This window comes from Kryptolebias marmoratus, linkage group LG2 (genome assembly GCF_001649575.2).
Source record: "Kryptolebias marmoratus isolate JLee-2015 linkage group LG2, ASM164957v2, whole genome shotgun sequence".
Classification (NCBI taxonomy): domain Eukaryota; kingdom Metazoa; phylum Chordata; class Actinopteri; order Cyprinodontiformes; family Rivulidae; genus Kryptolebias; species Kryptolebias marmoratus.
The window spans coordinates 8,409,464-8,437,201 of NC_051431.1; the positions used below are offsets into that span (position 1 = coordinate 8,409,464).

A 27,738-nucleotide genomic window follows, 5' to 3' on the forward strand; every position below is an offset into this window, starting at 1 on the left:
ATTTCATTTCAGGAGGGCAAAAACTGATTGTTCCACCTCTGCAGAGATACCAAATCACAGGTATTAAGTGTGGGAGAATAATAGATTTAATTTTAAATTGAACCTTTTTTGATTCTGACACTATTACAGCTGCTGCCGTGTGGCCTCCAGTGTTATTAGTGCTTCCTTTCACATTAAGTGTGACCTGTTATTTCTCTCTGCAGGCTGCTTTGAAGTGAACTCGGTGAGGAGCATCCTAAACTACGCAGTATTCGGGTGAGTTCCCAAATTTGAATTTCATTTACATATGTTTACATAACCATGCATCTAAACTATAAATATAAACAGAAGCAGTTTTATCAAATGCACAAAGAGAAAGGCTTTGACAGTAATATGCTGAAAGCATGTCGTCGCCCTTTGACTTTATCGATCACTCATGGTTTGTATATTTGACTCATCATGCAGGCATCTACTGCAGAAAAGCAAAGCCTCCTGTTTCCCTGCTTTTTCCCCCTCCACATTTTAACATAAATGGATTTCTGAAATGCCGCACACAATTCTTTTCCTCGCCTCTGTCACATGCAGCTTTAACCTCGTGTTCGCTTCGGAGGGAAAGAGAAAGCCTCGGCGCAGCAACTCTATGAGCTATCCTCTCACACAGGCATGGTTGGCCTGGCGCCACGGCTGTTTGCCTCATAGCCTGCTCAATGGGAGTCGGCTCCATTATCAGAGCCGCTGCCTCGCCACCCTGCAGCAAACCCAGCGTCCTCTGTTCCTGCAGATTTAATTCCTTATCTCAGTATGGAAAACAGCCCCTATGATGAACAGCAGAAAACACCCTGGGCTACTGTGAACATGGATTGAGAACACATACAGTAGATGTCCTGATAAACTTATTTGTGTGTTCAGCATCTCATATGAGAGTGTGGTTAGAGGTCATGGATCACCATGGGAATTGGCGGCATACAGTAAATAATTATCCATGGAGGAAAATCTCTCGTCACCATCAAAGTGTACATTAAAGTAATTATTCATGAGGCTGCCATGAAGCGGGCGAATATCTGTAATGTGCTACCATTATTCTGGAGAAGAACAAGTTGTCCTCATGTTTTGTTTGCAGATTAATAATAGCTGCTCCACCAACTGCTGTACTCTCACATGACATAAACTCAGCATGAACCAGAGCCTCGTGTGTGCTCCTTTTGTTAAAAGTCTTGCAGGAGCACATTATCACCTCACAGAAAATAGAGCAGCTGAATATTCTTTATGGCAAATGTTCATAAATGCCTTTGTATAAGAAAATATCTAAGCTTCTTACTGTGACATTTCTATGGGTTTCTTTTGCTTGAAATACTTTGCCTCTTTTTTGCAACTTGCAAAATTTCTTTCCTGCTTGATTTGGACAAAAGGCAACGCTTGTCTCGGTGCCAATAGATTTGACTTCTTTAGGGCTTTTTCAGAGTTGTCCTAACAGCTTTGTCAATGTCATGAAAGGCCACTACAGTGGTAATTTGTGTGTCAACGTTACCGGATTCCCGAGGCAAAAGTTATTATGTTATCAGGATAACAGTTTTTCATTTTCTTTTATGGTAATCTTCTGACAGGTCTGTACTTACTGATAATAGTGCCATCTCACCTGTAGTCTAATGTAAAATCTTACGTTGATAAATACCTGAAGAATTAAAGCAAAGTAACAAGAAAATAACAGTAAGGAATCACACTGAAATCTTTAGTAATAAACCATTTGATCACACAGAAATAAATAAAACTCCTAAAAGATGTGGAACATAATGTGTTTACATTACAAATTTGACATTGGTGACATAAATATGGTTTTCTTGAGCAGTTTGAAAACCATATAGTTTTTAGATGTGAAAAGCTAAATATAGTATTCAGTTATTACAAAATTATGTATTGCAACTAAGACGGTTTTACAATTTGGAGCACTTCAGTCTGTGTTTATATATATGGGTGGATCTACTTATAATGTTTTGTATAAACTTTTTTTTTTTTTTTTTAAATTTATTCATTTCATTTAAAGACAAAACAAATGCTATACAAAAAAAAGAAAAAGAATATACAAATACAAATAAAATGAAAGGTAGCAGAAGAAGAAAAAAAATTCTTATTAATATCTGCCCCTTTTTTCAAAATAAACAAATTCAAACAATGATAATTTTCAAATAATAAAACATAACAACAAAAAACAGACAAAAAAAAAAAAACATCAACTCCTTCTTGTACAGCAATTCTTATGATTGCACATTATACAATTGTATATGTTTTCAACAACTTGACTTTTATCATTCTCTTAAATATATCTATCGAGCCAGCATTTTTATATTCACTTTCCAAATTATTCCACAATCTTATACCTTGTACCGAAGTACATCGGTCCTTCAAATTTGTTCGAATCTTAGGCTTTACAAACATCTCTATACCCTTAAGATTGTAATTACTTACTCTCTTAACAAAGTATACTTGCATATTAAGAGGTAATAAACTTTTATGAGCTTTATACATAACCTTCAAAATATTGTAATCAACCAACTCATAAAATTTCAATAATTTCAACTGACAAAATAAAGCATTTGATGGGTGACTGAAATGTTTTCTGGTAATACATCTTATTGCTCGTTTCTGTAAAATGTAAATCGGATTTGTAATTGTTTTACATGCTTTCCCCCAGACTTCAATACAGTAAGTCAGGTGTGGAGCAATTATTGCATTATATAACATAAATAAAGATTTGTCATGAAATAAGTCCCTTACTTTGTACAATACTGCTATGGATTTGGCTATTTTTGTTTTTATGTAATTTACATGGGGTTTCCATGTCAGCTTTTCATCAATGATAACACCCAAGAACTTAACCTCATTGACTCTACAGAGCTCAACATCATCAACTTTAAAAGGAAGATCGATAGCTTTATTTCTTTTACTAAATATCATATAATTCGTTTTATTCAAATTTAATGATAATTTATTTAGTTTAAACCAAGTTTGTATCTTAATAAATTCTATTTGTATCATCTCCATCATTTGTTCTATGTCTTTTCCTAAACAGAAAAAGGTAGTATCATCTGCAAATAATACACATTTAAGAAGCCCAGACACATTTACTAAATCATTTAGATATAAAAGAAACAACTTTGGCCCAAGTACAGAACCCTGAGGAACCCCACATGTAATGTTGCAGAGTTCAGATCTTGTATCATTCACCTGCACAAACTGCTTCCTGTTTTCCAGATAACTAGATACCCACTGTAAAGCTGTACCTCTTATGCCATATCTATTTAACTTTTCCAGAAGAATGGTGTGGTTAATGGTGTCAAAGGCCTTCTTCAAATCAACAAAAACACTAACACAATACTGTTTTTGATCAACAGCTGCTGTTATTTGTTCAATCAAATCCATGATAGCCATTGATGTAGAATTTCTAGACTTAAACCCATATTGACTGCTACTTAATATATTGTGTTTATCAATAAATAAATTTAATCTATTTACAAATAATTTTTCCAAAATCTTTGAGAACTGTGGTAACAAAGAAATTGGCCGATAATTTGTAAACAAATTTTTTTCTCCATTTTTGTAGATAGGGATTACCTTGGCTATCTTCATGCCGTCTGGAAATACACCATTTTGAAATGATAAATTACAGATATATGTAAATGGCTCAATAACATAATCCATTATATCCTTTACAACTCTCATATCCATGTTCACCCAGTCTTTTGATCTTTTGCTTGCAAGATTTTTTACAATATTCTTTATTTCTTTTTTGTCAGTTCCATCAAGAAAAATACTGTTGGTACAACCCGTGATTGTATGACTCACATTTGTGTCTGTTTTTGGTATTTTAGCTGCAAGACTAGGACCAACATTCACAAAATAATGATTAAATTCATTTACAATTTCGTTCAGATCATGTATTCCATTGTCTTCCTTTACAAAGTGCTGTGAAATGCCTGCATGTTTTTTATGATTTTTCAGAACACCATTCATTACTTTCCATGTTGCCCTCATATCACCATTACTTCTATTTAATAAATCACTATAATATTTCTTTTTATGCTGTCTTATGATAAAAACTAACTTGTTTTTATACTTCTTATATTTATCCTCCGATTCTTTTGTTCTTAATTTCAAGAAACATGAATATAAGTAATTCTTTTTTTTACAAGCATTTTTTAAGCCTTTTGTCATCCATGGTTTGTTGACAGTATTGTTTTTTGTATAATTGTTTTTTACACAATTTTTTCCATACAAATCTTCTACAATATTCATAAACACATCATATGCTTTGTTCACATCATCAACATATACGTTCTTCCAGTTCTGTTTTTTTAAATCGTCTTTTAATTTATCCAAAGCTTTTCTTGATGTGTCTATTATTTTTTCCTTGATTATAATGTCTTTTGTACTACTTTGAACATCTTTATAAATTGTAAAAATTGGTAAGTGATCACTTACATCAGTAATCAAAATACCACCCATTATCTCTCTGTTTGTTATATTTGTAAAAATATTATCAATTACTGTAGCATTGTGGGATGTGATTCTTGTTGGTCTTGATATCATTGGATAAAGATTTAAACTGTGCATTGAGTTTATGAATGTAACAATGTGATTTGAGTCAGTTTTATTTGCCAGGTCAATGTTAAAGTCCCCACACAAAACAATGTTTTTATTACAACTCCTCTCAAAGACGTTTATAATTTTATCTGTAAAAAAATCTATGTTCGATTCAGGTGATCGATATACACAACTTATAATAATGTTTTTAGAAATCTTATTTATTATCTCAATTGTTATTGAGATAAACTGATTATATAATATATAATATATAATGGTTTGTGGCTTCGACGTGTAAAAGACATTTTGAAATGCAAGAATTACTGAACGTGCTTATCTCAATTTTTGAAACTCTGCTATCCTGATTTTTGTGTTTGTTAAAGCAGGATTTACCCATTTTTACCTATTTTTGTGCTTCCTGTTATTTAATTCATGCACTTAAGACATGTTTTTGTGAGACCTTCCCAGGAATAACGTACACGAAGAACATGAAATCAGGAAGTAAGGCTTAGCTTATATGTACAGGGAATATTTAAAGATCTAAGTGTAATTTGATCTCTTCCTGGATATAAAATGTGTAAAGAAGAGGATAGCTTTTTTGTCTTTATTTAGATAATACTGTAATAGCAAGGTCTAAGAATTGAAAAAGAAAATCATAAATGTGAAAAAAAACCATTGTATTTTGATATAAATGAGAGACGAGAACACATGGGCCACTAAGCAGTGCAGATTTTGACTCTGATCGTTGTCAGGCTGCCGAGCTTTACATGATGTGACCCTCCGAGTGGACATTGATTTTTGATTTTTCTTGCTTTTAACTGGCAATCCTGCAGGATGCTTTTCTGCACAAGTGGAGAGTCTGGTTTTCAAGCTGCACTGCTATGAGCCATAATTTGGCGACTGGAATGAAATAGAAAGTTAATTATCCATATTATGAGCAATGACAAAGCCTTTAAAGACAAACCCTATTGCATTAGCAATTTAATTCAACTAAAAATATATGAAAGAAGATGTAGAGTTTCTTATGGTTTAATGACATTAGAGAGGATGGGGTTGAGTGGATTGTCTGGTTTGTTGAATTAGTTTAGCATAAAGGCCATCCAGAAGATTTTAGTGCAGTGTGTTAAATCAAACGCAAGCTGAATAATGCTCATAAAATCATCTTTTATTTTCTACTGAATGGGATTTCGGTTTTGTTAAGTAGAGAATTTCAAGCAGGAAAAGAGTTTGCCACCTTTGACATCGTATTACATGTGAGATCCAGGTGTCAATTCCTTTCATCAGTTTCTCTAAAACTGATGAAAGAAATTTAAAATTTTATAGTGCCTGCACACGTACCTCAACCAAAATCTGATGTGTGATTTAAGTGAAGCTATTTCTCATTTGATTAGATTTGGTCAAATGCAATGTTCTTTTCAATTTGTTGTATTTCTGAAATTAAAGAAATACTAACATTTGGACCTTTTGCTATCTTTGGTTGTAGAATTGTGCATTGGCAGTTTCTAACTGGAAATTATTGCATATTAGATAAGATAAGGATAGTAAAAGAGAATTTAATTTAGAAAATTTAAGAGGCAATAAGGCTGTTGCTATACATTCAATGGAGCCTTGGAGGGTGGTATGGGCAGCTGCAAACGTTTGTGATTGTTTCAGGTTCCTTGCAGACAGTTTTTACCAAGTAAGCCCATGTGTGATCATTCAAATCAATCTTTTGCAGCACCAAAAGCTTCAAGCCTTTTTTAGCTCACTTTTGTGTGTTGCAATTGTGGACACATTCAGATCCATGTGGCAATATCATTAAAAGAAAAATGATTGGCTTTGTCTGCTTTACTATGTTATAAAAATGCACACTCAGTGGACGCCTGTTAACACAAACCAATAATCAGCCAATCACAAGGCAGCACCTCAATGCATTTAGGTATCTAGACGTGATGAAGACGACTTGCAGAAGTTCAAACTGAGCATCAGAATAGCATCAGTGACTTTAATGTGGCGCGGTTGTTGGTGCCATACGGACCGGTCTGAGTATTTTTGAAACTGTTGATCTACTGGGATTCTTACACATAAGCATCATTAGGGTGTAAAGAAATTGGTCCAAAAAAGAGAAAAGATCCATTGAGCAGCAGTTCTACAGACGAAAATGCCTTGTTGATGTCCGAGGTCAGAGAAGAATGGACAGTCCAGAATGAGAGGATAAAAAGGCAACAGTAGCTGAAATAACTACTCAACACACTACGCGTCAAACCTTGAAGCAGATGGGCCTCAGCAGCAGAAAACCACACTGGGTGCCACTCCTGTTAGCTAAGAACAGAAAAACTGAGGCCACAATTTGCACAGGTTCACCCAAACTGGACAATAAGAGATTAGAAAAACACTGCCTTGTCTGATGAGTCTCTGTAAACCCAAGAGATGGTTGTGTGTGAAAATCTCAGTAGATCAGCAGTTTCTAAAATATAATCAGACCAGCCCATCTGGCACCAACAACCATGCCACATTTAAAGTCACTTAAACTCCCTTTTGTTTCCCATTTTTATGCTCAGTTTGAGCACATCTAGATGCCTAAATGCAGTGAGTTGCTGCCATGTGATTGGCTGATTAGCGATTTGTGTTAACAAGCAGTGGTTGCAAGTTCACCTAATAAAGTGGCTGGTGAGTGTGCGAATCAATTACAATGCTCTTTGCATGATGACCCAGAGCGCACAGGAGATGACCCATCCCCTGTGCACTCTAGAAAAACCTATCCTGCACCTCCTCATTTGGAGTGTTTGTGTGAGCAGCAGTTATAGCAAAGGAACAAATCATAGTTCATAGACTGTTTACAGACTCTTCTGAACAACATCTTTTGTCTGAGTACTATCACATTGTTTTGCAACTCTAAAAGTGCTTGTGTGACCCTAATAACTAATGGTAAACCCAACTGCTTCAAGACAACTTTTATGAAAATGATTTTGAACACACTTAACCCAAATTTGAATATAAATCTTAAGGTTGCAGCAACATAAACAAGAAAATAAATAAATATTGTGCAATTTAATTAGTGCGGCTGCTTTGGGATGCTTGTAAATTGCTGAGTTAACAGTTTTCTTTCCCTTATGTTTGTCAAAGGATTCAGAAGCAATACCCCAGGTTATTAAAAAATACCCAGCGTTTCCTAAAAAGAATAAAATAATTACCTTAAAACATAGTATAATTAACCAGCCCCAAGCAAGGTGTTGTATAAATGATTGATCACGAGCAGTAGTGCAAAAGTTCAGGTCTAGACTTAAAGTTTAGGTATATATTTTTAAAAGTAAAAAGTATAATGTTTGCATTTAATAGATGAGTTTAATTTTGTTCACCTCCTACAGTTTCTCATGTGTTTTTCTTTAGGATTATATAGAAGCAGAAGGCAAAACTAACTTAAACTAACAGTCTAAAGCAAATTTCTGAGATATTGATTTAAGGTATTCAGTATGTTCAGATGTTGACAAGTGACTTTTTTATTTTATGTTTTTAAATGTCTGTTTTAATGTCTTCTTTTTTGCATCTGCTGCTTTACTCTGTTTGTTTTTTCTTGTTTTGTTTTTTAACCAAATAGACATGGAATGCATCAACGTTTTATGTTAATTCAGTTAGAGAAATGCATTGCGTTAAAACAGTGCAGGTTAAAAAGCAGCTTTCAAAGCTAATGGAAAATACATACAGTATATATCAGAGTTCATGTGTTTAAGTAGATATTGTTTTTTCACCACAGCTAACAGTGTTATCTAAAAGTGCTGTAAAAATCTTTTTTTGTTTTTTTGTAAATGAATTGAGCAGCAAACCATCTTATTTTCTATTACTTACAGTCAAGCGTTATTTAAAAAATACTGCTTAAATCAAAACATGCTGTTTGCAGATTCGTTATTGCCCGCCGCCAAAAGGTGAAGGTGGATGATTGTGTTTTTGCCCATGGCTGTTTGTGTTTCTGTCTGATACCAAAATATCTCATGGACCAGGGATCAGATTTTAATTAAACTTTCAGAAAGTAATCACTGGATGTATACATTTACAATTGATTAACTTTTGCATTCAATCCAATTCTAGCTGACTGCCACAGCTAATCGATTGAGTGAAAGCCAACCACAAGTGGCTATAACTCAGTTACTTTTACATTGAGATAAAGTTTGATGTTGTCGTAGCTGAGAGTCATTCACAACATATGCGCTGAGCATGACATCTCACTCTATTATAAGAGACTGTGCATAACATTATTTACTAGGTTTGACCAAAATGGCAACAACTTTATCATTTCCCAATGTAAGATGATCTTACTCTAAAGCTCTGGCACAATAGGCAACAGGAAATGCATTTCTTTCAAAGAATGCTAGGCCTTTAATTATTAGTTGTTTTACAGCTAATGCCTGCTTTTTAACATCTCTGATCCCTTATTCTGGCAATAGCTGGAGTCGTGACTCACTCAATTACAGATAAACACATTGGTAAATGGAGGTTAACAGTCAGTGATAAGGTCAATTTAACTCAGTGGCTCGAGGTTCCTTCACTCTTTTTTTTTCTTGACATTTTTAGAACAATCCTCTATCACAACATAATGTTTTGAAATTACAGAAAAAAACCTTTTGCTTTTTTTAATCTACCTTTCATCCGTCACCCCTCCCCCCTGCACATCTCCTGATCTGACAACATCCTCAGGATAACTCTCATACATCATCATTAGAGAGCATGGACTCAGGCACTTTATCAGAGTTTGCAGTCCAGTGAAAAAGGTACAAAGGGGGCAGAAAACCAATCTCTTTGATGAGCAACTGCTTATGATGAAGAGGTGAGTAAACATTCCTCTAATTCACTTGCCCACATATACAGTTCAGCAAGGCTTACTGTTTCACACGGCACCAAATTTCCGATTTGATCCCAAAGACAAGCAAAAAGCACGGTGCAGTCCTCTTGGATGTTTGTTATTGGATGCCGTCGAAGGCAAAAGAGTGAAAATGTTTTCGCCCGTTTCTGTGAGTTCTTTTGTATCTTGTGTTGGCAAAGTATCCCATGAACCACTTTAAAGATTTTAATGAAACTTTAAGAAAATAATTATCCCATGCCCATCTACAACTGATTAACCTTTGCAGTCAACCCAATGCAAGATGGCTGCCATGGCCAGCTCTCATTGCGAAACATAAAAATGGCTATAACTCAGTTAGTTTTACAGATACTGATCTAAAATGTGGTATGGTTGTAGCTGAGCATTATCCCCAACATACCCTCTAAGCAAAACACATTGTGCAAGGTCTTTGCATAAAACTTTAGCAGTAAGTCTTGCATTTGACCAAAATGGCTTTAATGTAATCCCTTCTCATCAGAAGATGATCTTAATTTAAAACTCTGCCTTCAGAAGCAGTGGACGATATTCATTCCTTCGAGAAATGCTAGGCTTTTAGTTTAACAGTGAAATATCTTTTTTTTTCACTTTAATGCAATGTGAAAAGAGCTGTTTCCTTTAAAGAACTGTATATGTATCAAATTTGTATGTTTTTGTTATTTGCTGTAGAGTGGTGTACAATACATATAGGCTATCCACACTTATTAGCGTTTCAGAGACAAGTGCGTCTTGTCAGAGATTCTGCAACCTCTTGCAGTCATACTATGGCTGCCATAATGTCAAGTCAATATCTGACATGAAAAATCCTACTGAGTTCAGTAACTTGAGATCCCACCCCACAGATCCTCCTGCATCTGCAGCCTGTTAGCTCAGTTGTAGTTAGCCCACCTCTGTGAGAGGTGTGTCTAAATTTAGAAACCTGACTCTCAACACATTTGCTTGCAAGAACATGCTGTATCTCACAGATAATGGTTTACTGTAACATATATGAGTAAAAGGGAAAGTAAAAGATTCTTCAACTTCTCATTTAAGCCTATTCAAGTTAAAAAGCAGGGATAAAAACATATATACTGAAACATTTAGTGACTAAGCAGCACTAATTATTGATAGTGTACTCGACATTTAGAAATTTGGATTCATCGTACAGTAATTTACTGTCAGAAAGGGAGTCATGACAAACTGGAATCCCTTTTACTATTCACTTCACTTTTACTGTTTGATGCGGTAAAAAAAAAACTCATAAAAAATGAAATACCTTCTGTTAAATTTGTTTTCGATTTTAGTTGGTGAATTTTTTTCCTAAACTGTAGCACCTCAACATGCTGCTGGCGAGGTTTCTGCTGTTGTTTGTCAAGTTATTACCGCTTTTATTCAATGTTGCTGTTGTTCCATGGTGCAGAACAGAAACAAAGGGTGTCCTCACAGAACTCAGAAATGACATGCAGGGAAGCAAAGAAAAATGGAAGTTATGGGAAAGAAGAGATAAGTTTCAGATAACAGAGTTAAAGGAGGGACAGAGAACTAAATCTCCTCTCAGTGATTGTGGACATAGTGAGATTATTCAAACATGTATGGACTATTGTGCCACTAAAGTACATTATTATGAAGGAAAATTTAATTGGACCACATATTGAACTATATGTCCCTGTATATCCACATAACACTGAGAGACTAGGCATGCATCCTTCTTGAGATTTACATCCTCCTCTTGATTAACCAGGCATCTGCACGTCATCTCATCCACTTTTTTATGCCGGTAAACACAGCATCCCAGTGCTGAGTAACACTTGCAAAAGTATTTCACCACAGAAATTTCAAAAGTTGATATGAAATCTGCAAACAACCTATACTTCACTTTCTAAAAGTTTTGCTCGATATGACGTGTCTGGTAATTATGCTGAAAAGTGGAACTGGGCTTATCTGAAAGCTGTTTGAACTTTTGTCATCTTCCAATGAATTTAGCTACAAGCATAATGCAATGATTCATTTTATTTTATTTATTTAGAAAATGGTTAGGGAAAAACTTAATTTAACAAAACGGCATGAGTAACTTTCTCTTCAGTATGGCTTATTTATTGTTGGTTTATCTTCGCTCTAGCTGTGTGTACAAATAACTTGAAATTTTATTTGAAAGAGGATTTAGTAGCTATAATGATCAGTTAGTCTAAAGGTATTATACAGAGCTTCTTGGCTGGCAAAACATGCTATAAAGGTACACAGAAATGTAATCTCCAATAGAAAACTGTCCTACTTTGCATTAACAGGCTCACTCAACCCTCCTTATATCATCCCCCATTGCTCTCTTGTAAACCTGTCTTATTAAAACTTTGGATGCCAATTTGTTGCTAATTGTTTTGTTCCTTTAATGGAACAATCTCCCTACATAAGTTCAATTACATCTCTAGAAATAAGGTAGTAGTTATATGCAGTGGTAGCAGTGATCATATTGTGTACTAAAACTTGTAATTATATCCACAGGTTCTATAAAGTTGTTCTTTAAAGTAACAAGGCGATATAGCAGCTAACAGCCTCAAAATAAAAAAAAATTAACATAATGATATTTATTTAAAAGATGTTTATTCTCAATTCACAATGCTTTTTAGATTTTTATTTTTTACCTAACAATGATCAATCAAAGGAGCAAAGATGACAACTACTGTTCCTCAGGTATTCAAGTTTAATCTGATGAGCGCTAAGCAAAATTTTAAAAACTCAGAAAACTTTATTTTGAATTGAGAAAGCTGTCCACATGGAAAGCGAAACATCTTTAACTACAGAATAGAAGTTCAGTTTTTTTGTTGTTTTTGGATATACCCTGTTCTGGATATCTGAAAAACTATACCAGCATGATGCAGATACTGTTCAGAGTGCTTCTACTACAAGTTTTATTGTGTGCTGGTTTAAACAAGCTACAACTTCAAGGTGATGCTTTGTCCCTAAAGTTGTACTTGCATTGTTGATGTCTCTTTTATCAGCTCTCAAAGAAGAAGAAATTGTGTTAAAAACAAATCAACTGATGCTGTTTATTTTTGAAACCTTTTTATATATAACTTCTTCAAGTTGGTCCTTTAAAACAAAGAGGGGATGATGGCTCTAAACAAGGATAAAGGCTCTAAAGAGACAAGACCTTAAACACGGGCTGATAGACTGCATCAAGGGCTCAACACAAGTTAAATAGAAAGGACATGAACAGATAAACCAATAGAATCCAGGAATAAAATTATAGACCTGGAAATGTGTAGTCCCTTGTATAACCAGACTCACAAGAAGCACAGAAAAACAATTACTGTTGTTTGAAACTGTGTGTCTGTACATGAAGAAAAATCTGTTCACCTTAATGGCATCTAAAGAAGAAACATTGACATAATTTAGTTTATTTCTGAGCATTCTTGATAGCAAACCTGCAGTGGCTTGGTATTGTTCTCCCTTTGTGAATCTGTTTGTGTCAATATGGTAAAATAAGTCCCTTGTGACGCCTTCTCCTCACATTTTGGCAGACATTTTCACATCTATTTGCTGCCAAATTTTTTAATGTGACACTGTAACCACTGTGCAGGGAATGGCTATATACGGTAAATGGTAAATTGAACACTTGCATGTATCCACCAAATAGAAATCCCTTTTCTAAGCCCTTTTTGCACATCACCTGTCAAGCCGAGTCTGATACAGCTTTGTTGCACGTCAGTGTGAGAAAATACAGAGGCAAAATGAGGGGTTAAAGGTGATCCACTACTGATATAAAATGCATAAAGGGCCAACAAAGGTAGTCACTGAGTGTGATCGGTGTGTATGTGCAGCACAGCCTCATTCCATCATGCCGGTCTGTTGTGTTGTGTAAGCAAACACCTATGTGCCACCTCTGTGTGGTCTGTGTCAATTACTAAATGGGATACACATCGGCTTCGCAAAAACAATTTTTTTAAAGGAGATAAGGAACAAACAATGCGTGAAAAATGTCTTTAACAGCTTACCCCACTGAGGGATCTCTAGTCCAGTCTGGAACTCTTTCATTTGGCATTAATTGTTCATATTTCTGTGACTTTTGAAATTGTGTAAATATGCTTTATTTTATAAATGTGTAATTTATATTACTCCACTCATAGTTCATTGTAAATACTTATAATTATTTATGGTAATCATGCTTTAAAATCAAAACATTTTGTTTGCAATGGTAATTATACAAAAACACACACATATAATAATATATATATTAATCCAGTGGTAGGTCTTGAATTTTAATTTCCCTTGTTTTAGGTGGTTTTCAGAACCCATTATCTCCCAGAATAAAACAGATTTTTGGAATAAATCAAACGATAAACAGATTTAATGCCGTCGTATTACTTTGAGGTTATTGTTACATTTAAATTGCCCACATTTTAACAAGATAACAAGACATTTCTAACTTGTTGCTTTTCAAGAACAACCTCATATTTTTTTCCTCTCTGAATGTGATCTGAGAAATCATCTCAGGCAGCTGGAGTCCCATCGCTGGGTGGCCTCAAATTATTTCTGCTGATCTTTGCCATGCGTGCAGAAGTATGGGATCTTTTAGCTCTTCTGGGAAATTATTGTCTTTATTGCAGTTGGCAGTTTGATCCCCTGCCACTACACAAGTGTCTTGGGGCAAAACACATAACCTGAAGTTGTTCATGACAGACATCCTAAGCCATGAATGTTATACATGTCTGAGGGAGATTGGTAAAATGTCTATAAAATGCTTTATAAAACCCAGTAAATGTTTAGATCCACTATATAAAAGCAGATAAAATCTTTAAACGTGCAATTTAAAGACAAACCAATAACAAAGAACTACACAATTTGCTGGTAAAAGTAGTTTACTGTGGAGGGGATGGATAATTGCATACAGTGACAGAAATGTCAAATATTTTGTGTTTGCAGTGAAATGCACTGTATGTCTGGAGGAAAGTGTCAAAAACAAAGCATGCCTGGTACAAAAATATAAATTTTTTGCTTCACTTTGTGTTTAATGATCAAAACACTTACTCATTTAGTACCAACAAGATGATGTGATTGCAAGTGACATGGACAAAAAAGTAATTGTTACCTGTAATACAGCAGGTTATTGTTGTACAGTGCATTGACCAAAAAAGATGTCAAACTGCATACAAAAGAACATTTGTAAATATTAGAAAATAGGTTTCAGAGCGTACAGAGAAAGCTAGGATTTGACATGAGAAACAAAATATGCTTTTGTATATGACAACTGACAATATAATCTGGTAAAAGTGTTTTTAGATTGCAACTTGTTCTCATCGTGTTGATTTCTCAGTTACTTTCAGCCCTCTATCATATGAGAATATATCAGTGATTTGAGCATGTATCTACTGACTGTGTCAAGTTCAAAATCACAGAAATATAGAGGGTTGCACAATGGAGGGTGGGGCATTTGCCAGGCAAATAGACTGCTTTAATTGTTGTCAACATTTTCAGACATGCACATAATAATAAAAATGGCATATTTTTTGCCTTGTTTTGCTACTACAGAAGAAATAATAAAAATGTTCAGCAGTGCTTGTGGAGTCGGGGTAAGAAGACGTAAAGTGTCTCTTAGTGTGATGCCTTTCAGAATGCCATATTTATCGGCTCATGCTGTGAATTTCCTTTGGAAATTGTCAGTGAGACGTGGCATCTCTGGAGGCAGATATAGTGGGACATCCCAAACTGAAGGAACATGAGCGATCAGAGTAAGAAAGCCCTAAAAGCTTATAAACTGCAGCTTACTGTACTTGTTCTTCAATCAAAAGCCCTTCAACTCTAACCTGAACCACAGACAGCTGCATCAATTACAAGAGTGCGTGTCAGACGTTCAATGGAACAAATAAAAGAAATCTGATTCCAACGAAAATCAGAAACGCAAAAATGACATGGTGAGATGAAGCATAACAAGAATCCGTTACTGACATTATGTTCCCTTTGTTTGTTGTGTTGCACAACAAAGGGAGCTATGAATTATTCAGGTTCTCCCCAATGGCCGCCCATTTACAGCCGCTCACTTGCATCTGACTGGATGCTTTCTTCTGCCGTAGTCCTGAGCAATATGACTGGTTGAAAATGACAGCAAGATGCATGTGACCTCTGAGTAGGACTCCACCATCATTCTAATTCTTAATTTATTCATTACCCTCTGCCTGTGCTGGGTACCGCAAAGCCCCTTATCGTAAATACTGTGGAATATCAAAATGAATGTGAAGGGGAAGGAACATAGAGGATTATTGCAGCTATATGTAAATAATGTGGTGAAATATGGTTCCCTCTTCATCGGGAGTGCAAGCAAAACAAGGAAGGAGGTGAGAGAGGAATAACAGAATGCAGTGGTCATAGATAATAACACCATTTGCGGTACTGTAATCCATGAAGGGCATCTCCCTCTAGACAGCACAGCATGTCATTTTTCTTCACTGCTGCTCCTTCAATCATGCTGATGTGAGGTTGCCTGTAGTGACTGCCAAGAAAAAAGAAGATGGTTGATGCTTTCTCTGTGAGGCATTATTTCAGGATTTAACGCTCACATCTGCACGACTAGCTGCCAATACTGTTTGAGGGCTCACTCAATTCTTCCAGATGGATGTTCATGTCACTGGAAAATGGCACATGACAGCAGACTCATGGAAAATGTAAGGCTGACTCGACAAATTGTGACATGAAACATATCTTTACGATTTGCATAATGCTATCGATGATGCTTTTTAAGATGAACCTTTCCTTGTGTTTAAATGCAAAAATGATGTTTGTGTCATTTTTTTCATTACTGAAGTGATAGAGTCTGCTATTATGATATGGATTATCATTTCAGGCTTCTATCATTCACAGGGTTCAAAAGCAATCCAGCCAGACTGTTCTTTTTAGAAGAAAGGCACAATCGGTTATTTTGACAAGTGACTCAAGAAGACACATGTTTGCTTCCAGGCAACAAATCTCCGTAAAGGCTATAGTAATTATAAGGGTAGCAAAGGAGGGCGAGTAAGGTGACATTGTTATAAAGTGGGGAAAGTCTGCGTAGGGAGATGGAAGTGGGTGGATTGATGTATCAACAAAACGCTGGACTATAAGTCAGGAGACAGCAGTTTATTTTCAACCATGTGTCCATCTATTTTCGACATGAATACAGCTATTTCACAACCATTAAACATATCTTTATTTATTGTAAATATGAAGTCAATTGTCTCCTATTTTTAAAGTAATTGCCTTTAACAATGCTCTTCAGCGAACTACAGTTTCCACCCACAACAAAATCGTTTCTAAACTTTACCCATTTTAGTGTTGTCTAAACATAACCCAACATACAGTATACTACTGCATTAAACTGCCCTTCTGTTACAGTTTTATTTCTTCAAACCGCCTCATATACAGAGAAAATAAATTTCAAACAGGGGTGACATAAAGTATATACAGGCGTAAAGTTTTCATCGGATTTTTACACACACACACACACACACAAAGAAATACATGTGAACTTAGTCAGTTAGCAGCAAAACATCAGAAGAGACCCACATTAAGTTGACTGAAACAAGATTTGCACAAATAATGATGACAAATAATAAATTGATCACTACCTTCTCTTGACTTGGCCAGCTCTGATAAGTTAGTCCCAGCGTGAAAAGTGGTGGGTTTGGTGATTTGGGTTTGTGAGACGTGGCCAGCAGTGTGGTTGACTGTTTCACTGAAACATTGGTATTCTGGACACACTAACAGGCTACAGTCTTGAATTTCACCAGAAGAACAGTTGTTTGTGTAAAGATAAACCAATGAAATATTATTCTAACCAGAAAAAGCAGCTGATTTCCTTACCAGAGAGCAGTTACAGCTGTCATTTATGCATCTGTGTTGAGGCAGTATATCCAGCCATGTCTGCATGTTGGTGCATATTTCTGCTATCCAGTATGCAAGCAAACCTCTAGGTTTTGATTCATTGAATAAGCTGCATTCTATGACTAAAAACTTTCTTCCAAAAGAAGGACAAGATCAAAGTCAACCTTATTCTAATTTCTCCTGAGACTGTTTCAAGCTCCTCAAAGGGCTGCCAGTTTCACATTTGGCTTTGTTTATTTTGAAAAATCTGCATCTAAGGTGCAACACGTGTTTTTAAGACATGTGTTGCACCTTAGATGCAGATGGGATATTCAAAAGGGCTTTTTAGGATAATGTTATAATGTAATTAAATATTTGCTGAAAGGCTAGAACTAGAATGAACCAATTTGGACCTTTTATTTCCACTTACTGGAAAGATGTGTTACAAATGCAGAGAAGAAATGTGTTTTTCTTTGTGTATAAGAATAAATTCAAAATTCTATCAATTTGAATTAATTGATTTATTTATATTTTTTTATCAAAACAAAAATCAACTCTGTAAGACAGAAAGACAGGACTTCATCACCAGTAAAGCACACCATATGTCCCTTGCTCTCTAGTATGTCACTTTGTTTGTCATATTCTCGTCTAAGCTTGACAGTTAAAGCCTCTAGGTGTAAATATGATCAAATGACAAACGGGGTTAGGGAATAGTCCTTAAAGAATGACTGTTGAGTTAACAACTGAGAGTGTGCAGTCATTAGGAAGTTACAGACAAAGAATTAAGGCAAAGTCTACTTCCTTTACAAAAGAAATGTTTGCCCAGATAAATAGATCAATAACACCTCTGATCACTTTCTCAACTTTGATTCAGTCTGACTGCAATGCTCACCGTCTTGAATTCAAAGCAGAAGCCCCCTTTTTGTAACCGTTGCATGCAGTTTAAAAAGCTTTGTTGTACTTTTTTAAAAAGTGTGTTGGAATTAACTCAATCAACAAAATGTTTAGCAGCAAACATGTCCCTTCATTACAACTTGAGTTTCCTTGTCAGCGTCATTGATCATTAGTTATGCACTGCTGCCCATATTCAGACGCACGTGTCATTGTGTAGCCGGCTGCTCAGCAAGCAGAACCAGGTGTCAGCATCAGGGTGGCACTCTGATTAAATTCATTGCCTCTGCTCATTCCCCTCTGCGTGCTCTCCTTTTGGCAAATAAATTAGAGCGAGGTGACCTTTTATCCGATACACACAGAAAACTTCAGTGTTTCAGCTTCAAGAACCAGACGTGTTAACTTCAATTAATCGTGACTAGCATAACAGCAGGTGACACATGCGAGATGGTTCGCTGCACCTTGCACATATTTTACTCATCATCACTCCGAGGCATTACTCTTTGACCTTGTTCTAGTGGACAAAGATCGCACAATAACATACTGTTTTGAAGAGTCCCAGTCAGTGATTGGTATCAAAAAGTATAAGATTTGGGGATTAGACACATTATTTATTTATTTTAAATACAGCTGTTAATCTACAGGAGTAGAAAACAGTAAGGTGTATACAGAGAAAATTATGTAAAATAATATTTTAGAATGTAATGTCCATTGCAGGTCCAAACAGAGATCACACCTCGATCAGTCTAAAGTGACTAATCAACGTAATGCACATGTTTTTGTGGCTGCAGGAAGAAAGCAAAGTATCCATGCACAGAGAGACCATGCAAACTCCACATGGAAAGGTCCCAGCTGAGTTTTAAACCCATCAACCGTATTGTATACTAGACCTTGTGCCCCGCCTTCTTCCATTGTTGAGAATTGAAGCCACAAGATCCCATTTTACGGGCGTTGCCATGTTGCATTTTGGGAACGGAAGTCTGCGCACTAGAGACGTGGGGCTTTAAGCCTCTCATGCAGTTATGGTGTCACCCGATCTTTCAATTGGACAAGCGTACAATTTCCTAGAAAATTTACACAAAAGAAAAGAGAAAAAAAGAGTAATTGCTAAGAATAAAATATAAATTTTGCTTAAAATGTTTATATTTAAAAAAATATTGTGCAGATTTTACTTATTATATAAGAATTTCTTTATAAGCATTCTTTATGACTTTTTAATGAGCAATGTCCTGTTTGATTATGGAGGGAGGGATGGGGCAGGACTTAAAACTTGTACCGGAATCAGTCTGCAGGGAAGATGGTCTGATTCTGGCTTCAACTTCCAGCTTCCCATTGGATGCCTAGATTTCTTCTATGTTTGATGTTTGAACCCAGGACCTTCTAGCTGTGAGACAACAGTGCTAACAGACTCCACCAATGTGGAGCCATTGTTTCTGAACTTAGATGTGTTCCCTTTACCATGCAGAGTGATCCTGATGGTGGACATTTAAATAAAGTGGAGATCAGACCTGATAAATAGAAGAGTTTGAGGTTATAGGCATTTCACTTTTTTCTCATTTTTATTTAGGAGATTAATCCTGTTCCAAAGGATATTGAACATTGATGGAAGATTTCCTCTAAAATATTCAATCACACTCAGAGCCATATTGCAGCCAGCTTGAATACTGATTAATGGCTGTTTATGGGCTGATAAAAAGGCCAAATTAACAAGCGAGAAACACCAAACAGTACAGCTGAGAGGATACACTACCTCCAACAGCAGGGAATTATCAGTCAGCAGGTTGTGCTCTCACTCGTTTGAAAAGCAGTAACTGTGACATTAACACATTTTTTTTAACAGCTTTTATGCAAGATGACCTACTGTGCGCCATCCACTGCGATCAAAAAGTGTTCAATGAAACTATGAGCACAAAAAGCAACTAGGGAAGCACGGGAAAAAAAAAAACACTGAAACATTTTAGGTTGTTGTTGTAGAGTGCAGAAATTAGGATAATTGTCATTTTCTGTACATGAATTGTTAAAAAACTAAAAACTACAAACAGTCTGCTGTGCTGTAATTAATGAGACAAAATGCTTCTTGAAATCTGGAGAATGTTGTGGTTCAGGTTGACAAATGCAGCCGTTTGGAACAGATTTTAAAGGTGACAAACATGTTTTCTTGTTGCTCTCTAAACTCTCCAAAAGCCAAGCAGACACCAATTGCTGTTTTCTCACTTGAGGCTTTGGATATTATTCATGGAAATGCAGAGCATATTCTGAGAGGTCCATTTTAACATTTTATAAAGTCCCAACATCTCACTTGAGGTGACTTGTTCCACCCTGCACTACTCCATATCCATTATAGATGGCTGGCTCAGCCGCAGCAGCAGTATACATATGTTTACAACTGTCAAATGCACCAAGAGGAGTCACTGAAAGTCTTAAAAAAAACAGCTATCCATCTGAGTTTGATGGATCCAGAGGACCTCGCCGTAACACTATCTCTCCCAACTATATCAATAATACATACAGAGATAAATGTGCCCAAGTGCACCGAATAAAAAACAAAACAGGCAATGTGGCACCAGCAGTAATGTGCAGTGTTTTGAAGGGCAAGATGGATCTTCACAATAAATGTATTTGTTGTCAAAGTCTCTTTAAGTAAGATCTTGGATTTTAGGGTTGAAACATACTGAATATTCAGCTGTTATTGTTTCATTTAACATTGAAGACAAAGTATTTTTTTTAATTATGCAAAGTGTTTGATTTGTGCATGATAAAAAAAAAGACATAAGAGGTCAGAGCTGACAAAGTTGGGTTTTGATTTTCTGTAGTAAAAACAAGAAAACACCTGACAGTTTAATTTGAAATGCCAGTTTTGGTTATAAAACATGCTGCTGAAGCATCAGCTGACACAGAATTTATGATTACAGTAAAGCTCATGCAAGTTTTAGCTTCCTGTTTAAATGTTTTGGAGTGTTGGCTTCCTTTGACTGGGTGGATGAACATCATGGAGGGATTATCAAGGTGTTATCATTATTTCACTTTCAGCTACACAGCATCAGTTATAATTAATAGTTCATGTTTTGTGGCTGGTGGCTTTGAGGTTTAGTATTTGTTCTAAAGACCTCGAGAGATATTTTAAACTTCCAACACTTTCAGTGAGACTTTTTTTATCTTAAGTTTCGTATTATTTATTGAACAGCTCAAGAGTATCTGCTCATGTATTTGAAAGGAACAGTGCGAGTCAGGGAGGATTTAGTTTCCTGAAAAATTCCGTTTTCTTGACAAAAGACTCCAACTTGAATATTAATCACGTTAAAAGATAAGACGGCAAAGTGATGAAGTGCTTTCTAACTTCTTTCCACAGCTGAAGTTCAAATTTAACATGCCATTGAATTATATTCCCAATTCGGTTTTTAATCTATGATTACCTTTATTTCAAAAACAAAATAAAAAGAAATTTATTCTGCCTGCTCTCTTAGTGATTTATCAGTTTAATGGAGTATGTAAATTTACCAAACGTTAACTTCAAAGTCCCTTTCTCGGGAGTCTGGCTTTTATAATCTATCATAACATAAAAAGAAAAGTGTCAGAAAAACTTTTGATTTGCATTTTTTTTTTCTGTAATGTTGGTCTCTTCTGCCAAGTGTTTACCTCAGAGACATAAAGTCCAGTAATTTGTTAGATAACAAAGCATGAGCTGGCTTACTGTCCCAGCTGTAGGCGACATTTCCACACATCTTGCCACAAATCATAACACAGATCCAAATAATCAATGAGGAAATTTGTTGCTCATTGTTAATAACATTGATTAGCTGTTGCAGCCCTACTGTGAACAAACAGATGTTGTAGTAAAGACGCATCACTCAACCTCTGTACCCACTCCGCTCAGTATGCTTGTGCTGCTCGGTTTGTTAAATTAGTTTTATTTGAAAGCCACTAATACAAATGAAATGCCAGCATTTTGGTCTTACGGCACAAGCTGAAGAAAATCAGATAAGCTTCTTGTATTTCTGCATTGAAATATTGGAGCTGATTTTATCTCGTCTTTCTACTTCTGTTTGTCCTCTTCATTCGGACTCGTTTCCTCCACCGATAAATCCTGTTACTGCTGGCAATAAATTCAAGAACAGAACACAAATTGCAGAAGTCCAAGAGTCAACCAACATGGAGGGAATCGGGATGTTTTCAAAGGGGAGAGGAAATAGAGGGCACTTGTTGTTATTTATTAATTTTTTTTTTTTACCTGTTTTGTTGATGACTGCTCCACCACCACCTCCACAGCCTGTCAAAGTGACAGAACTGACAGTCCTCGGGCACAACTCTGACAATATTTGCTGAAGGTAAATATGGAAAAATATCTTGCGAGCTGGTATGATTCATATTTAGTCCCAGCTCTTGTTTACAGACAAGTTGTCACATTCATTTAGCAAATTGGTGCTGCTGCTTCGGGCTCCGTAAAATTCTTTAGCCCTCCCATTTTAGTGACGTAAGGAATAATAAAGAGTTTTTTCTTCTTCTCTTAGTCCACAATTATTTTGCCTCACAATCATTGATTTCGGTGAAAGGATTATGCCACAAATGTGCCAATTTATTTAATGATTCTTTTTCAGTTTTCAATTAATACTTCCAAGTTTCTAGCAGCTGAAGGCTGTTGCATTACTTTCACATAACCCTGCTTAGAGGCTTGTATGGAACAGGATATGCTAATACTTATCTTACTAAGCTCTTGTAATCTTCGTGCTTGAATTTGTGAAAAGAGGACCATGTCTTCTCAACGTACTGTAAATAGTGATGACATAGTATGCTGTAGCTGTGTGTGTGTGTGTGTGTGTCGGTGGGGGGATTATTAAAAGATCCCAAAGACTTTGCAGCAACTTGAAGTGCTGCTGCATAGACATACATGTGCAATAATTTTCATTGAATGATAACAAGATGAACAGCTAAAGATTAATGTAATGTATCCTTTACTTTAATACACTTTACTGCAACTGCAGACCATATGCTTATGTAGCAGGGGTTAGTGAACCATGAAATCACTTGGTTTTCTTGGAGCCCATTTGCATTTTCAGGTTAAAGCTCAACGGGGCAGAGGTAGCAGTAAAGCCTTCACTTAGTATATCAGCCTTGTCTTTTCTCATTATGACTGCAAAAAAATAATCAGCGTCAGTACTGAAATGATGCTGCATGTTGATGCCATGACACTCGCACATTATCACTCGTGCCCTTCGTCTTTCCGAAGAATTTGGATTATTAAGGAGCTTATAAGTGCTGCACTTTCCTCTTTTGCAAAGCCTTTTATTTTTCTGCTATAAAAACATAACCACTCTCGATGACAAACGTGAGTTTATAATTCATGCTGCCCTACTGAAATCTTGTCTTCAATGATTCATCACTTGCCAGTTGTTTTGGATTAATATAACATTAGAATGTTTAGTTAGCTATGACTTGCTATGTGGTTTAACTTGATGCTGGCAGAAAAAAAACTTCCCCAGAGTGTTCTAATGTAACTGGAGTCAGTATTATAAAAAGAAAAGACATCTCACAGCTGCATTTCAACACAATTATTAGAACTCTTCACTGCCCAGCATGCAGTCTAACACCAGCAATATATATATCTGCTGGGGGTGCAGTTTTGAGCTTATGGTAGTGCTTTTTTAATACTTTTAACTGCTCCACTTAGAGCTAAAAATACTACTTTAAAAGTTATGCAGCTAAAAAATTAATTAAGTTTTCTAGCAAATATTGCAAACATTTAATGGACATGGCTACTTTACTTTAAGAATTGTCTGTTTTCCTTCCATCTTGTGTTTGGCATTATGATCAACCACTATACTAAATGAACACACTACACTTTAGTTGACGTACAAGCATCAAAAATACATCTAACTAACTTATAATCTTTTTTCTGTAACAATACAATGATATGACAGAACAACTCTTATAAATTGTGAACTAAATGTTTAAAAGACGCTCAAAAGAAGCCAATTAAAAGCTACTTCAAACTGGTAATTGTCAACATCAAAGTAAGTTGTTGCCCACTTCTGAAAGGGTTTATGATGACAGTGCCTTAGCCAGTCAGAATGCTTGCTTACAGCACATGATCAGGCCTGAATCTGTGCGATACAACACACAAATCAATTTTGGATTTACTGGCATGTGCATGCTAATATTTCTAATATTTTTGTGTAAGCGGTTCCAAGGCGTTCTAATCAGAGGTCTGCAGTTTTGATTATGGCTCATAGGTGGTAAATATGTGCAGTATTGTCAGTTATGTCCTTGTGGCCCCTGAACGATAGGAACAAATGTCCTGACACAGTGTTTTCTCTGTTTTTCTTTGTCTGCCATGTTTTGACTTCGCTGTCTGTTGCGTTTGGTGCCACCTTTTCAAATGGAAGAGGCGTGTACAGTCAGTGCGGTGACAAAAAATCTGGGCTGAATGCTCTCGCCTGTTGAGGGACCTGGTGGACTCTAGGAACAACAAAATTCACATCACACAGGCTGTGTGGTTGAAGCAGAAGCAGAACCATGACGAACCATGCGTCTGGCTTTACATGCACCACTGCCTCAGCTTCCTTGGCCCTGAGTGAGAGTTTAACCCTGAATTGTTTAGTCGCTGTAAGTAAAAAAGGAAACGCTGCACCTGTAGCTTCTAGGCTAAACTAATGAGAAGCCAGAAGCTACAAAATAAAATCAGTGAGTTGAGCAGTAAACACCAGGGGCATCAGCCATTGTTGCACTGTTTTGTGAAGTTGTTTTGGAGCAGAAGTTCACAACAGATGTTTTAACTGATGACAAAAATGATTTATGTTTGTGCCTCAAATGCCTACCCTCACATGAAAGTAAAACAAATCAAGACTTTGAACGAGAGCCTGCTTTATTTTGTTTGTTCTTTTTTTCGTGCAATTATGTTGTCAAATTCTGAAATCTCATATTAAATTTTTATCCTGCATTATTCCATTTAGCATTTCTCATAATTTTCAACATTTTAACCCATCTTCAACATTCATGTGCAGTGAGTCACGTTTGTCACAACAAGAAGATCTCAGTGAAAAAGGAAATAAAACAGCATGCCAGATGACATTTGTCAGTTACTACAAAACCAGAAAGTTAAGAAAACAGATCGGCCATATTGATCAAAAACTTCTCCAATCAAAGGCCGCCCCCCAACCTGCACCATCTGCTTAGAAAAATGTCATTTGAACAGATTTTGTTGATGACCTCTGCGGCATACAAAGTAAAAATAAAACTTTTTTTCATTTGAAAACAACCAGTGGATATTAGATGTGTGTAAACTAAAGCTGATTATTAAAATATATTAATTAGGTTTGTTTTTTTGTGTCAGTTTAAATCACTACTGAATAAATTTTACAACTATGTTGAACTGTGTGAATCTTGACATTGCAGTTCAGGTTAGCTTGTTGGAAAAATGAAAAATATTGACAATATGATAGATTAAGCTGGAAAGTAAAGGCTAAATATAAGATATGAGCAGTTTAAAAGTCAAACAAATGTATATTTTTAAAAAAAGCTTACTGTCAAATTAATCGGTGATGAGATTTTTTTTCTTATACAGCCAAGCAGCTGCTTTTGGCCAAATTGTGTCAAACATTTTAAATCACAGAGCAAATATAAAGTGTCTGCAGGGGGATTTAACTGAAGATCCCAGGATTTTTCTGCAATCAGACCTACACTGAGAACACGATGATCAGCAACCACCAAGCAGCTTCAGGATCATAACACGGGGTAATCATCTGTGGCAATGAAAAGGGGCTTGTATTTGCAACAGAGAGGCTCAGACTGTTATTGCTCGCATCTGACAACTTTATGGCCAGGATTTCTGCAAAAGATGTACCATCTTGTTTACTTTTTGCTCCTTCTGATCTCGTATCTCTCTTAGTGTCGACGTTATTTGCAGTTTTGTTGTGTGACATTTACAAAATTCTCATCAGATTTGCCCATTTATTTTAGTAATAGCCTCACATAGAAAGGAACTGCTGTTATTGTGTTTCCCCACGCTGAGGCTCAATATTTATGCAGATGGGCCTTTTGAATTTTATGGCCACTAATATATGTTTTTCGCTAAAGTAGCTCCCAGAATGTAGAAAGAACAATAGGAGTGAATTACAATTAGAGCAGGGAAACGTCGGAAACTTTTGAAAGTGGTGTTTTGCAGTCTGACTGTGTAGTCTCCTCTTCTCCAAGGGCAGCTGCTTCTGGTGTTGCTCTCTTGTAGACTGTTCTCTTCAAGCAACAGCTCACCTGTCACAAGATTTCAGAGTGAAACTTCTCCTTTAGGCACACTTCAGATTGTTTTCAATGTTATATATAACATTCTGCGCTTGTCACTTTTGCTTTGCCGCATGATTTCTCTCTGTTATTACATTGTAGACATTAAGTTGGCTGTAGTTAGAAGGCTCCTGCTTCAGTTTGGTAAAAATTGTTTTGCCTGTCATTGATTGTCAAGCAAACAAATAGAAAGAGGAATATAAGGGCCAGGTGGAAAAATAAAGGTCATTTCCTTTAAATCAGGAAAATAATTGCATTGTTTAAATCTGTAACTTGACCTTTGTTGGAAGGACAAGATGCACACTCGTTGAAAATTTTTACACAGAGTAGTCTAACCATAATGAAAACAGTCCTAATAATCACTGAGAATGGGCTTTTTGTGATCTCAAACTGCTCATTTAGTTCCCATCTCCCAGTAACCTTGCTTTCCACCATCACCAGATTCATGAGTATTGATTGTCTGGAAACGCACACATACAACCAATTCATTTTTGCTTGACCTGTACTGGCAAAGGTTTGTAGAAGCTAATAAAACAACCGTTACTCAATTAAACTGCTCCTCTGAGCGATTTCCCTTAAAAAACTATTTTGTCTCTGTTTGAGTTCTGCTTAATTTGAGCCTGGCTGGTGGGATGGGAGATCAGACATGAACAACTGCTCATCCAAAACAATCTCCTCCCTTTGGTGGTTTTATTCCCAGTTTATTGTGGGAATTTTCAACCTAGTGAATAAACAGGATATAGCTAATGGATGTAAACACATTAAGTCTACACTTAGTGACATTTATCCAATATGTTCACAGTTTCGGGGCATTGGTTTTTATGAACCCCTATTAGTTAAATGTAATTAGTCTTTGACTGTGGTGACACCACTGTAGAAAACCCATGAAAGTGTACAGTGCTATGATTGATACCTTGCCATATAGTGCACATGATCCAAAGTGTGAAGCAAGCCATTAATCAAAATGACACGTGGAGCAAAATGACTGGAGTCAGTATAAAAAAAGAAGAAGAAATGGTCCATAGGCTGGTGGTTTCATGGATCTGCTGAGGATGAGTTTAACCTCACGGTTATGACAGCTATCAGGTCACTTCAAAACCTCTGAACAGCGTCACTATTTCCTGAGTGAGTGTCACTCGCTCCCGAGCCGTGATGACATTGAGATTGTCCTTTAACAAGCGTGTTACAGCTGCGCCTGCTTTATTGCTCGTCTTTATCTCGGCGCTGTGATCGCTGTAGTTAGAGAACTGAGCTCCGTGGTGGAAAAATTAAATTCTCACCCAAACCCCAACCCCAGTCAGACAGTTTAAAAAATAATTAAAGCCTGTAATAAAAACACAGAAGCCTCTTCACATGAA

The 27,738-nt window shown here is 36.2% G+C and overlaps 1 protein-coding gene across 1 annotated transcript in view; it reads left to right on the forward strand.

Moving 5' to 3' along the window:
• The window catches only part of lrfn1 (leucine rich repeat and fibronectin type III domain containing 1), a 183,745-nt gene that overhangs the window by 124,652 nt on the left and 31,355 nt on the right, over positions 1–27,738 (forward strand). Inside the window, exon 2 of the mRNA XM_017433776.3 lies at positions 204–255. The gene's annotated coding sequence lies outside the window, so the exon portion shown is untranslated. The remainder of the gene's footprint in view (positions 1–203; positions 256–27,738) is intronic.